Raw genomic sequence first — 14,283 nt, 5'->3', positions numbered from 1 at the left:
TTGTGTTAGCAAGACAATAACCTAAAACAAAAAAGCATTGAGCACAGATTGAAAGATCTAAAGATGAATGATGAGAAAGCCACCCAGTTTCTCCATACCCATGCACTGGGTTGTGATGCTTGAGGCTGGTATCCAGTGCCACTTTTACAAAGGGGATCCCTTTGGCTGACACCAGCATCTAAAACATCTAGCATAGTGCTCTGACAGGAGTTTTGTCCACCCTCCCCACCTCTGCTGCAAGTGTAGGTGATCCAACTGGCTTCCTGGAAGAGGTACTTGAATGACACTGTTAGTGATCAGCTGGATTAAGGGCAGGGAAAGGTATTCCAGGTAGTAGAGAGCAGACTGGAGGCCATAAGGTTGAGACTGAACCTGGTATTTTCAGAAAGCTGGTATACTCACACATGTCTAGAACATGGCACCAGGGGCAGTAGGGGAAGATAGCCTGCAAGAGGAAAGCCAGGGCTAGACACAAAAATTTACAGTGCAAAAAGTGCACCATACATTAAGAAGGGTGATGGAGTTCAGTGCAAGAATAGCCAGGAAGGCCAGGTGCGGTGTCCCAAGTCTGCAATCCCAGCTACTCAGGAGGAGGAGACTGGGAGATTCACGGTTTGAAGCCAGCCCAGGCAAAGAGTTTGTGAGACCTCATTTCAACCAACAAGCTGGGTGTGATGGTATGTGCCTGTGATCCCAGCTAGGCCAGAGGTGTAAGTAGTAGTCCATGCCAGTCCAGGCAAAAACAAGAGACTCTGCCTGAATAATATCTAAAGCAAAGAGGGCTAGGGGAGTGGCAAATGGTAGAGGAACTGCGAGATGGCCAGCATGCATGGGCACTACCTGTCAGGCTGGCCTCACAGTGATAGAAGGTGAGGCTGTGAGAAGCACAGCACACTGCAGGGGAGGGAGCCCTGGGCCTCCCCTTGAAGAGGCAGGAGAGCTGTCCTGATGCTGCCCTTGCAGCTGGCATCACAGGGACAGAGATTGAAGTTGGTAAGACTGGGAAGGGGGATTAAGATGGAGGACTACCGTGAGCAAAAGAGGACAAGGGGCTGAAAAGTAAGGCTCAGAAATGTGCAGCAGAGAAGGGAAGAGAGGCCGGCGCCATTGTGTGACACAGGATGAGAGTGACGGTGAGGGACCTGAAGTCCTTCAGACAAAGTAATAGCATGCAAAGTCTGGCAGCTTCTAAAGATGGAGTGGTGTGTGTGTGTGTGTGTGTGTGTGTGTGTGTGTGTGTGTGAGAGAGAGAGAGAGAGAGAGAGAGAGAAACAGAGCGAGGGAAGAGAGAGAGAAAAAAAGGAGGAGGAAGATAAGGAAGAGGGGCAGGCAAGGAGCAGAAGTTCATAGTTCAACTAATCCTCCTGTCTCAAAATTATTGACCAGCCTACAAGAAGGCAACTAACTATTAACACGCCCTGAAGTTCAAGTATTCTACCTAATATTTCCATTCCAGATAGACTTCACGGAGGTTAGACAAAAGTTTGCCTGCCTCCTCCCTCCTTCCAGTCACCTGGGAAGGGAAGCAAGAAACTGAAGCTTCCCCCCTCAGGGCACCTGCTCAGATGTCATTAGATCATAAGAATTAGACGGGTCTCCTCCATCAGCCAGACTTCTGTCCGTCACAAATCACATCACGCACACTGCAGTAAAGCTGTGGGTCCCGTCTCTGTCCTGCATTGCGTCAGAGGCATGGCTGGCTTCTTAGACAGGCTTCTTACAGAAGCGGAGAGCAGCCTTGGCCCTCTTTCAGGACAGACATCCTACGAAGGATCCTATGCATCCACGTGACTCAGCACACACTTCAGCTCAGACCTGACCCTGGGCAAAGGCTGAGTGACACCAGAGCACGCCCTTCCTGTGCACACCCCTCCCCCATGGCAGCCCAGCAGACCTTTTCCTGGGAGGGGCTGGTGAGCATAGCACAGCACAGCCTGTAGAAAGGGACATGGACCCAAGTGCTGGCTCTCAACTTCTGCTTCCCTTCCACAGCTGACCTTTGAGAACCTGGGAAGAATCTCTTATGCAGTCACCAACAGTGACAACACAAGGCCCCTCTTAGGCTCTTCCAAGAGGAGCCCCATGTAGGTGTCACACCCCATAGACTGTGGCCAGTGGAAAGAACAGCTGCTGTCTCAGCACAAGGAGGGAGTCACGACTGGCCCTGTCCCCAGGCAACTTGCGGTTTGGTTAGTGAACTGCCTTAATTAGCTCATTAAGTAAATGTTTACTGAGCACCTGCCTCAGCCTGGTACCAGACACTGTTCTAGTGCCTGAAATAAGGTACAAACGAAACAGAAGGAACCTTTGTCTCCTGGAACTTAGATGCCAGAGCCACGAGGAGATAAACTTCTGGGTCTCAAAGGAACCAAACCAATGACAAAACACCACACTCAGACATCATCTCAGGTTTAATAACTATTCTGCCATCCCCACAGAATGGTATGCGGCAGGCTTGACCATGAGAGGCAGACACCAAGGTTCAAGGGTAGCAGGGTGAGGGTCAAAGGTCATGTTATGATCCACCTAACAGGTTTATGATCAACTCACACTAGAAGTGTCCCACGCTAGCAAATGCACGCTCACTTCAGACAGACATGCATCTCTTTCTACTCTCAGAATCCCACCCTGGTTCACCCACACTAAGGCCTTCCCTGGGAGCCAAACACAACATCTCTTCCCCTGTGACAGGCCCCAGCTCTCCAGGCACACCAGGCCCCTGCTGCCAGGAAAAGGACTGAAGAACAGAAATGGTGATAGTCCTAGGAACTCTCTGAGGTACACTCTACAATGTAGGGACTGCAGGTGCACAGAGCCATCCTCTGTCTTCCTGAGGGCTAAAAGAGAACCATTCAGAAAAGATGCCTGAGAAGGAAGATTTAAAGAAAGTTGTCGCTAGACTGGGCGCAGTGGCTCACACCTGTAATCCCAAGCACTTCAAAGGCAGAGATGAGGAGGATCAAATTTGAGACCAGCCCAGGAAAAGGTTAGCAAGACCCCATCTCAACAAGCAAGCTGGGTGTGGTGGCATGCTACACAGGAGGCAAAGACAGGAGGACTGAGGTCTGAGGCCGGCCTGGGCAAAAAAGTGAGAGACCCATCCGAAAAATTACTAAAGCAAAAAGGGCTGGGTTCATAGCACAAGTAGTACAGTATCTGCCCAGCAAGCACGATGATCCAAGTTCAAATCTCAGTTATGGCATAAAAGAAGAGCCAATCCCAAAGCATGAGACACTGGACATTACAAGTGCAATAGTTGAGTTGAACTTTTTTGTGTAATTTTGTAAATATGTGAAAACAACAAAAAATTGCTTTCTTTGGGTTACCAATTAAGAAACTGTAGAATTCCTTTTTGGTTGGAACGAACTAAGAAAACATTTAGTTTGACTATCTCCCAATTCACCCAGGCCCCTCTGCTGCAGCATGGTTGTCAGACAGAAACACCCCCATCCACGCGGCTCTTCCTCCCAGCCAGGCAACCTGTTCATTCCACTGTCCGATGCTTCATAAAAAATTCTCTATATGCTGAATTCAAATGTCTCTTTACATCCTCAACCTTAGGACCAACATGAATTTAAATATGCGTTTCTTTAGTAGAAACCTGTGTAAGTAATTAGGCAGAGCCATTGGAAGAAGAGGGGGTAAATAACTGATACTCTGAGAACCGGAGAGTAGGAACTGTGAGAGTCCCTAAGAATGGAATATTATGAACCAACTGAAAAGACAACCTAGGGCCACAAGAAGCGAGCCAATGGTGAGACCTTCAGCCCTCGGATAGGAGTTCTGGAAAGCACAGGACCTGAGGGTGTCCAGGTGCAGAACTGTGGCCTGGAAAGGACATCGACCTTTGTAGGTGGCTGGGCAGGGGGGTGTGTCCTGAGGGGAGGGGGCAGGTGGCAAAAGCTCCGAGAGCCCAGAAAGAGAAAGAACTGGTCATGTGAAGGTGACACCAACAGCTGTCTTGGGACTTAAATGAGCTGGGACTGGGGGCAGGAGGAGAGTGGCTGGCTGTTAAGTTCTGTCAAATCTGTGTGAAGGTAAGGGTCGCCAATGTAGCTCAGTGGTAGAGTGTCTGCCTAGTGTGTCCAGGGCCCTGGGTTCCATCCTAGAACCGTGAGAAAGAAAAATGAAGGGGAGAAAGAAAAAAATTAGTTGTGATTAAAATGGGTCCCTAACACTTTGTCATTCTATAACTAGGCATTCTCCCACCCTCTCCCTAATGTGGGGTGACACACAGATCAGGCAGGGGAGACAGGCTCAGGGATGTGGTATAAGAAAAGGAGCTAGGGGCTGGTGGTGGAGGTCAGTGGTCAGTGCCCTGGGTTCCATCCCCCAGCACCAGAAAAATGGAAGAAAGAAAAGGATTCAACTGCTTAGATAGGGATCACCTTAGTCCTCAGGTACATAGCTAAATCACAACAGTACCAGTTAATTTCTGTGAAAGACAATGTCCAGAACCTTCTGTCTTATGTGTAATTGCTACTCAATTACGGTTGTCCTCTCCAAAGTATTGCAAACACATTCTGAAATCATCAATAATTACCTTTTATCCTGTTAGTTGAAAGTCAGAGAATTCACCGAATCTTCGTGGGCTTCTCTAATTTTAGAAAACAACCAGTCTTCAGTATAGCTAGAATCTAGAGAGGGGAAAAAAAAGGAGGTGGTGGTTAAAAATTATAAGATGTAGCCAGGCACCAGTGCTGTTCACCTGTCATCCCAAGCTGGGTGGGAGGCTGAGATCAGGAGGCCCATGGATCCAGGCCAGCCTGGGCAAAAAGTCTTGTGAGACCCCATACCGATGGAAGAAAACTGGATATAGTGGCACACGCCTGTCATTCCAGCTAGGCAGGAAGCCTAAAATAGGAGGGCTGCAGTCCAGGCCAGCCTGGGCAAAAAACCCACAAGACCTTATGTCCAAAATAAGCAGAGCAAAAATGGCTGGAGGTGTAACTCCAGCAGTAGAATGCCTGCCTCAAATGTACAAAGCCTGAGTTCAAACCCCAAAGTACTGTCAAAAAAAAAATATATAGGATGTAACTTCCAAAGAAGCTGAAATACACACACTTGTGATATGGCATGAATAGGTGTAAGCTTCAGTTAACCTCTGAAAATAATGGACCACCTCCTACTCTATCAATGCCCCTTATTGGCCTTTGACCCAGAACACTGGAATTTGAAATTGACATACAAGTTCTAGAATTCTTTAGCTTTTTCCCCCTATTTGATAATTTGTATCTTTTTTTGAGCTTTTGGTGCTGGAAATTGAAACTGGGACCTGGAGTGCTTAGTGTTCTATCACCAAGCTACCCCACCCATCAGCCCCTACTCTGTATTTTAACTCATGACTACAATTGTCTGGGTTGACTCCACTTTCATCTGACTTCCCTTGAAACATTTGTAATCAGCTCCTGCAAACAGCCAAGTCACCCTCAATTTGTGCAATGCATATTTCCCTCTCTTGCCCCATATCCACCTCAGTATTGTGGCAAGCTGTGTGCAACAAGCGTTGCATACCGGTCATCCACACATGCAGATGGGACAGTGCCAGCAGTCACCAAAATGGGTATTACAACCCAGTAAGAAGGCAAAGTGTCAATCACCCTTCCTTTAGCCAGACAAGAAAGAGTCACCTAATTAGAACAGATGAACAAACTACTGTCCCTCAAGGGTGCACTGAAAATTTCCAAGATCTCGAATAAAAATGAAAAGTGCTGCATTTTTTAATAATGTAGCATGAGCTAATTCAGTTTGTGGTTGCTTTATCACTGTGAGCCCATCTGCTCCCGGGGACTTCTCCCCGCTCAGGATGACAGATTGCTTTGTTCTCTGGACAGGGCTGCTGCTCGGAACGGTGCAATTGCAGGAGCTGAGGATTCCAACCTCCCTAGGTGGGACCCAGGTTTGCTAGGTGGAGTGTGGCAGTGGCAGCCTGATGATGCCATTCCGAGCCCGCCTGGGTTTCTGGATTGTTCTGGACCCTTCTCAACTCCCCAGGACCTCAATTTGCTCTGCTTGGCAGCATCACAAGGCAATGCTCTTGCAATTTTCCTTTGTTCCTCCCTTTGCTTCACTTAGCCAGGGCTTGCCTTCGTTTGTTTCTTCCTGTTTACAGCAGCAACACAAGGCATTTAAGTACTGAAATGAGCCAGGACTCCGCTGCATGTCTGGCCTTCCACGTCGCTACGCCAGCCCTCTCTGTGTTGGTTACCTGTGAGACAGAGTCTCACTTCATACCCCACCTAGCCTGGACCACGATAGGGGTATCTGTGCTTCCCTGTGTAGCTGGTAACGACAGGCACATGCCACCATGCCCGGCCTTGGCTGCTGTGGGAGCTTGCAAACATTTTGTCCAGGCAGGCCTCGAACTATGATCCTCCCGATCTCAGTCCCCTGAGTAGCTATGATTACAGGCTTGAACCACCACACCCGGCCTGAGAAGCTCTTTTTTTAAATAATTGTCTATCAACAAAGATGTCTATGGAAATGTGGTCAACGCCCCCTACCCCTGACCCCATTTAAAAAAAACCCTTAAAAGTTTAAGATGCCCGGTTGGCTAATGGGCAATATATATTTAAATTAAAAATATTAAAATACATCCACCCAATGGGCCATTAGGAAAGTTAAGTATGAAGCCAAAGATATCGAGACTGCATATATGTATGTGCAAACACCTGAGAGATAGCATCAGTGAAGAGCCAAGTTTAAATTGTACGGAAGTACTGATTACAACTTGCCAAATCATGATCACACACGGATGAAGCTGCTGAAATTACAAAATACATGTAACCGTATGCAAATAAACTAAAAAAAGGAGTTGGTTCATGTCTGCTAGGACTCTATGAAAACAGAATGATGTAGCTCCTGACGGGCTTGAGCCATCCAACAATTTAGAATCACAGAACATTGTGACTTGAAATTTTTCAATTTACAGATAAGTAAATACATGCCGAAAGAAAGTAAGTGACTCATCTGTGATCAGAGCAGAGACTAACTGGTAGAAGTAAGACTAGACCTGGGGTTTCCCCATTTGTGCACCTCTTTTTTAATGAATAATTTTAATATTAAAGAATCTAAAAGGCTCCAAAGAAAAATGACTAAGACCTTGAATATTTTTGTCACCCCAGCCATCATTATGATGTGACAGAAATGTCAAATGTGGTATAAAAAGTACTACAATGTAATGATTGGGTTTATAGTCAAAGGAAACCATAATTAAACTCATTTTGATCTTTCTTAACAAAATTGGGGGTATATACATATATATATTTGTATATATAAAATTTTTGACAATGTTTCAGAAATTCTCCTATGGTGAATTCAAACCCATTTCTTTATATTCTCTATCCATTGACGTTCAAAAAAGTTCACTCCTCTCAAACTAATCAATACTTGATATTTGCACGGTTCATTGTAAGCGATGGTCACAGTGATAACCTAAATTTTATTCAATATAAGCTAAATAAACCTATTTTCTCGGTTTTCAGTTTTACTTTTTTCAAGATAATGTTCCAAGGCTTTTTTTTTTTTTCCATGATACTGTGAAATCTTAGTCTCCATCTGAGTGGATCTCAATCACTTTAAGCAGGCTGTTTCTGGGTCTAATTGCCCTCAGATAACAAGGACTGCTGTAGGATTTCTGGAAAGAATTTTTCCAAGTATAAATCAGTGATATGGAGCATATTTAAGTCATTTTGAGCCAAGCACACATCTTAGAAGCAGGAACTTCTGACCCAGAATCTGCAATAAGTACCAGAGAATGCCCTGTTTTATTCTGTCCCTCTGTCATAAAAATAGCGCATTTTATATGTTAGTTTATAAAAACAAAAGTGAAGTCTACAACACCACAAATGACTATTTGTCTCAGTTCTTTTAAAGAGTGTAAAAGTAGCTGCCGATTTGCATCTTGTGATTAGTCTCATATTATGTGCGTTATCTGTGGTTTCTACAGATCTAAACTTCACCTGAGAACAATCAAGTAGGCTGAGTTTTCCACACTCAAAATGTTCATTATCTGGAAATAGTTAATATTTGGGGCTATCTTGAATTCCCTTAAGACAGTGAAAGCTCTTCTAGTAACAAAAATGTAAGGCTTTGTTTTAGAAACATCAATTATTCAGTAGAACATTTTCTTCTAGAAAGCTAAAAGAAAATTTCAACAACACGGAACAGAAAGATATTTCCTTTTACTTTTTGATCTGCAGCAATATTAGGACCCTAAATAATCAAAGACAAACAGTTTAAAATATTGTGAGATAACAAAAATTTTTAAAGATCTATTTGACATAGACTCTCCAGCTCCTGTGACCAAAATAATAAACAATTTATAACCAATTTGTTTACTAATTCTGTCTCAGAGGTCAAGACCAATCTTAATCTTAATGACTCAGTCTTTCTGTCAAACTTGCTTATCTCTCAACTGAGTATAAATTTACAGCTCAGGATTAAGACATGACTGGTAACTCCTCGCAGGTTTCCAAGGGCCACAGAGCTCCCATCTCCCCAGGGCCGGCAGAGGTGGAGAGCAAAGATTCTGGGATATCTGCCATGCTTGATTGTAGGTTCATACTTCAATTATCTCAGGACTGCCGTCTAAGAACATGTAAAAAATTAGCTCAAAGCCACCCCTGCAAATCCTTGAGATTTATGGTAAGCAGCACAGGTGAGCTGGTCTTCTCTGCTCCCCTTTCTGGAAACAAATTAGCAAGAAGCAGGCAAGATGTCAGTCAATAAGCAACTGGAAACTAGAGGACCACTGTGTCCTGCTTGGCTCACTCACTTAAGTCACCAGCAAACTCAGTTAAAAAGCCCAGTTAGAAGTGAGTGTCTGGTGCATGCCTGTAATCCCTGCATCCAGGAAGCTGAGGCAGAAGGATCGCCAGTTTCAAGCCAGCCTGGCCTGTATAGCAAGTCTCTGTGACAAACAATCAAATAAACAAATGAACAAACAAAAAACCTCAGTTGTTTTACAAGTATAAAAGGTTCCAGCCCAGATAGCTTCATAAACCATAGGAAACAGAAAAAAATCATGAATTTGGCTCCTGATTTTGGCAAACCAAATTACAAGTAGACATTTGACAATATTACTATCCCTGATACTCAAGAGGCAGAGATCAGAAGAACCTCAATTTGAGGTCAGTCCAGGCAAAAAGTTAGTGAGATCCCATCTCAAGAAACAAACCAGGCATGGCAGTACGTGCCTGCAATCCCAGTCATATGGGAGACATAGGTAAGAGGATCACGGTTCAATGTTGAGCGAGGCAAAAAAGAAAGTGCAAGACCCCATCTGAAAAATTACTACAGGAGAAAGGACTGGAGGTGTGGCTCAAGTAGTAGAATGCCTGCCCAGCAAGTGTGAGGGTCTGAGTTCAAACCCTAATACAGCTAGAGAAAGAGAGAGAAAGAGACAGAGACAGTGAGAAGGGAGAGAGACAACCACAGGCGATGTTATACCTTGACGAAGCAGGCTAACTCCCCAGTTCTGTGCGGCAGAGGCTGCGAGCCATGAGGGAAGCAGAGCAGGCCACAGCATATTAGCAACACGCTCAGGAAGCCACAGGATGCCTTCAGCCTCTTCCTTCTTGGAACGACTTCCCAGACCTCTCCAAACCCCACTACCCTTCTGCAAAATGGGGGTAGGAACAAATTCCTAAGATTCTTAATAGCCTGAGATGAGACGGCCAACGTTCAGGAGGTTCTCACCATTATAAGGAGCCTGAACCTTGAGGAAGGGACAGTAGATGTTCCTTCAAATTAGAATTCATTTGTATTACTATGAAAATAGAGAAAAATGTGGTAATATATATACTCCAGAATGCCATACCTAACATCTTTTCCCTCACAAGCACACAGAATGGAAGTGAGGCATACAGGTTGGGTTCTATGATCACTAGGAGGAGCTCACGATGTGCCCAGCACTCCAAGTGCTTGCTGTAGGAAAACTCCTGGAACCCTCTTCATAATCCTCTAAGGCCTATAATGCAGGAATGGTCTTCAGGCCCATTTTTCAGATCTGGAAGCAGAGGCATGGATAGTTAAGCACCTTGCCAGGGTATCAAATCCAAGCCAGGACTCAAGCCAGGCAGGGTGGTTCCAGAGTCTGTACTCGCAAGAATGACACCATGGGGCCTCTGTTCTGGGTATTTATTTATTTATGTGGGCGATGGGGAGAGGAAGAAAGGTAAAGAAGTTAAAAATAGTCTCAGAGAGCTACCCCTCCCCAGCGCACACACAGCAAACAATAGTTCAGTTGTGAACACATCACTGCTATCATTTGATCTTAAGTGACCCCCAAAGGTCCTTTTGTTAAAGGCTTGGTTCCCCACCTGTGGCACTATTAGGGGTGGGTGAAATCTTTAGGAGGTGGGGCCTAGTGGGAGGAAATTAGGTCATTGGGAGCATAACTGTAAAGGGCATATTGGGACCCCATCCTCTCCATTCTCTCTTTTTGTTTCCTGGCAACGATGAGGTGAACAGCCTCCTCCACCACAGGCTCCCACCGAGATGCTATCACAGCCCCAAAGTGTGCCCAACCAACCATGGACTGAGATCTTTGAAACCCTAAGCCAAAATAAACCTTTCCTCTTTAAAAGTTGTTTAGCTCAGGTATTTTGTCATAGTGATGGAAAGCTAACACAGTCACCAAGTATTTTCTTATTGTCTGATTATTCAAATATAAATTTTACATTTCTTACTTAAAGGGCAGTACATTCATAGAGATACCTGGAGAAATAGGAGAGTAGGATCACACAGAAGCAAGGAGATGAAGCTGGCTGAGCTGTTGCTGTCTCAAGGTGTTGGGTCACACTCGGCTGCAATCCAGAGCCAAGCCACTGTGTGGATCACAACTTCACAAACACGAGATACCTGTGAATCCTAGCCCTTTCCCACTCCCTAAAGCATTCCTAATATTGACGCTGTGCAGTGTATGAGCTACTGGGTGGGATACAGGTGGCACTACTAAGACATGGTGGAAATACATGTGTGTGGCCTACAAAAGTCTTCTCTCACCATTAACCAAATTTTCATTTATCAGTACATAAGGATCTCCGTTTTAGAGGCAAGCCTAAGAGATGGGGTGCTCTGTGCCAAGCCAGAGCAACTGAGATGGATAGATGGATGGATGGATGGATGGATGGATGGAAGAAAGGAAGGAAAGATAGATGGATGGGTAAATGGGCAGATGGGAGGATAGATAGATAGATCGATAGATAGATAGATAGATAGATAGATAGATAGATAGATAGATAGAAAGGTAGGGAAGCTGAATAGATGGGAGGATGGGTGGGTTGAGAGGGAGAGAGAGAGAACATGAAAATATACATACATACAAAAATTTCAGCTTCTAGAAGCTATGAGGACTAAGAAGTCCAGTGAGGTTCCTGGAAGACCACAGTGCCTGTCCTCCTGTGCCACAGACAGACCTCTCAGAATCATGATGGGTGATGACCACCCAATAAGAAGATTTAAGCAAAGATGGGAATACCAAAACTTGACATTGGTACTGTGAGCACCGATGCTTCCTGAACAGTGCCCAAGCACAACTTCATGTTTTGTAATAACCCAAGGGGAAAAGGAGAGGTAAGGGTGATTTGAAGCCAGTGGGAAAGCTTGGGGTGAGAGATTGATACCCAGTCTCTAACAAATTGGAACCAAGCAAATTATGGACAGAATTATAAAGAACCCGCTGTGAATTCCAGAGATCACATGGCTCTGGTGAGGGAGAGCACTGAGGCACCTTGCAGAGTCAGCCTCTCCTCACGCACTACAACTCAGGGCACTGGTGAGAGCAGAAGTTAGGATTCTCTGGTGGACAATTTTTGTTAAAGGTCAAGAGAGACCTCCTGGGAACAACAGCAATGACGACACACTAGGAGTGAAGATATGGCTCTGCAAATTAGGGCTTCAGCAACCTGAGGCAACAGCCACACTAAGACATAGACAATGGGGCCAGGCATGATGGTGAATGCCTGTAAACCCAATATTTGGGAGGTGGAGGTAGGAAGATCTTGAGTTCAAGACCAGCCTGGGCTACAAAGTCATTTCAAGGTCCTGTCTCAAAACAACAAACTGCTTATTAAGAACTGACTGAAGGCTGACTATCCTTAATGTCTCTATGTGAAAACTGTGACACAAATCATCTTCCTCTAAAAGAAATAAAGGAAAGGCAAATTAAAACAAAACAAAACAAAAATCTCATTTTCTATTTGAAAAGAAGTCTAGGTGGTTAGGTATACACAATGGGAAATGACACTTACACCAACAAATTGAAAATTGCTTTAACTTTCCTTCAAGGGACTTTTCAGAAAAACTGCCATAGCAGGTGACAACACAGTGACGCTCTGTGGCTGCACCTGTTTTGGGTAAGAATGAGACAGGCCCGCTGAAAAAGCACTAGCATCAATTGACATGAAAATGTACGTACTTCAATGTGTTTCGAACGCATGAACTAGCTGATCTGACCCAGCCTTTTCTTTATCTAAAGCTGAGTGAAAGAATGGGTTTTAATAAATGAATGACTTGCTGAGCAGGTCACTTGTACTTTTAATGATAGCTTAGGATGTGCTACAGCCAAACTTACTGGAAACAGATTCTTTTTTTTTAAGCAAGATTTGCTGGAAAAAAAATCAAGATTAACTCATGTGCTCTACCACTTGAGTCATGCCCCTAGTCTTTTTTTTTTTTTCCAGCTATAGCTTGTTTTTCAGATACGGTTTTAAACTTTTGCCTGGGACCGACCTCAAGCAGAGATCTTCCCCAATAGCAAGTATTACAGACACTCCAACACACCTAGCTTATTTTGAAATGGGGGCCTCAATAACTTTTTATCTGGGCTGGCTTCAAACCTTAATCCTCCCGTCTCCACTTTCTCAGTAGTGGGATTACAGATGTGAGCTACCACACCCACCCCTAAAAAGCTCTACGATAAGAACAGTCCTGCTGTTCAGTGATGGAATTTACTCTAAGAAATGTGACATTGGGCAATTTTGTCCTTGTACGAGTATCACAGAGTGCTTAGGCAAACTAGGATGGCTACAGCATCTCTGGGTGACACAATCTCATGGGACCCCCATCAGCTATGTGGACTGTTGTGATGTGGAACATGGCTGTGTGTCTGTGCACACCCTCTAAGCTACCAAGGAATCTCATCTCACCAAGAAAATTCACTTGCAAAATCCACTCAGGAAGTCCCAGGAAGAATTCTATATCCCCCTCAGTGAATTCCACCCCCCACAACTCAAAAAGCAATGAAGACATTCTTACTTATTCCCTTCTTTACATGTGACAGGATTTAGCTGATCGTCCTCCCACCCCAAATTGCAAGTTCATTCTTTAAAGTCTGAGAAGCAGAACTACAGGTTCAAGTCTCACCAGATCGCTAGCAGGAAGAAAGAGACAATACAGTGCTGGCTTGGCCCTTCCCCTTCTCTTCCCACCAGCCCTGCAGCCTCCCATTTGCCCGGATGCCAGATGCGGGGCTGGAGTACACTTGGATGTGTGCACCACATTTGTGTGCCACAGGGCACATGTGGGTTTTGACTGCTTTTGTGCCTTTTCATTTGGGAATTCTTCCTTCTCTCCCCAACACCATGCCCCACCACCCTTTGCTGCAGGGGTGAGCCATGCGTGGCACTCCTCTTGTCTGCCCCAGGAGCAGGCACATAATGCAGGCCAAAGTGACTCTACTTCCCAGCAGTAGAACGAAGAGGGTCTCTCTCCTTTCTTTATTTGGTCAAAGTGAAACCAAGGGAAAAAAACTGTGTAAATCCTCCAGCTTCAACTGCTTTTAGTTGTCTCTTGCTTTTCGTTGACTTTGGGAGTCTCTAATTTTGGAGGTCACGAAGCCGAGTGGTGTGTCATTAGTCTCCCACCAGCTTTGCTGTGGATAACGCCCTTTCAGAACTAAGGCCAAGTTTTGTTTGCTGGCAACCCTGCCAGCCATCACTTCAAAACTTCTTATGGTGACACTGAAAAGGAAACCCTAAGCAAACAGCATCTAGCTTTTGACCTTGGATGACCTGGCTGCATCTGTGGATAGTCGCTCCCCATGGTGCTGTTCTCTGAGAGGCTTCTGTTCCCGGTACAGATCCAACACAGGGTCACCCCTGAGGCCTCGTGCACACAGACTTCAACGTTCAGAGGAGGGGCAGATTTCACTACCTGGCCTAGCTTTTAATGGAACTTGATAGTAGCCCGACAAATATTCATAAATCTTGTTTCTTTTCACTTTATTGTTTTAAAAAAAAAACTTGGATCTCAATGAAGACACTTCAAAAACATGAAGGG

General features: G+C 44.9%; 1 protein-coding gene across 10 annotated transcripts in view; it reads right to left on the bottom strand.

The window, feature by feature from the left end:
* Positions 1-14,283, bottom strand: part of Svil (supervillin) — a 221,212-nt gene that overhangs the window by 181,310 nt on the left and 25,619 nt on the right. For all 10 annotated transcript variants that reach the window (XM_074056174.1, XM_074056172.1, XM_074056170.1 and 7 more), the window contains exon 2: positions 4,544-4,637. The gene's annotated coding sequence lies outside the window, so the exon portion shown is untranslated. The remainder of the gene's footprint in view (positions 1-4,543; positions 4,638-14,283) is intronic.

This window comes from Castor canadensis, chromosome 15 (genome assembly GCF_047511655.1).
Source record: "Castor canadensis chromosome 15, mCasCan1.hap1v2, whole genome shotgun sequence".
Classification (NCBI taxonomy): domain Eukaryota; kingdom Metazoa; phylum Chordata; class Mammalia; order Rodentia; family Castoridae; genus Castor; species Castor canadensis.
This window is presented reverse-complemented; position numbering and strand designations above follow the sequence as displayed.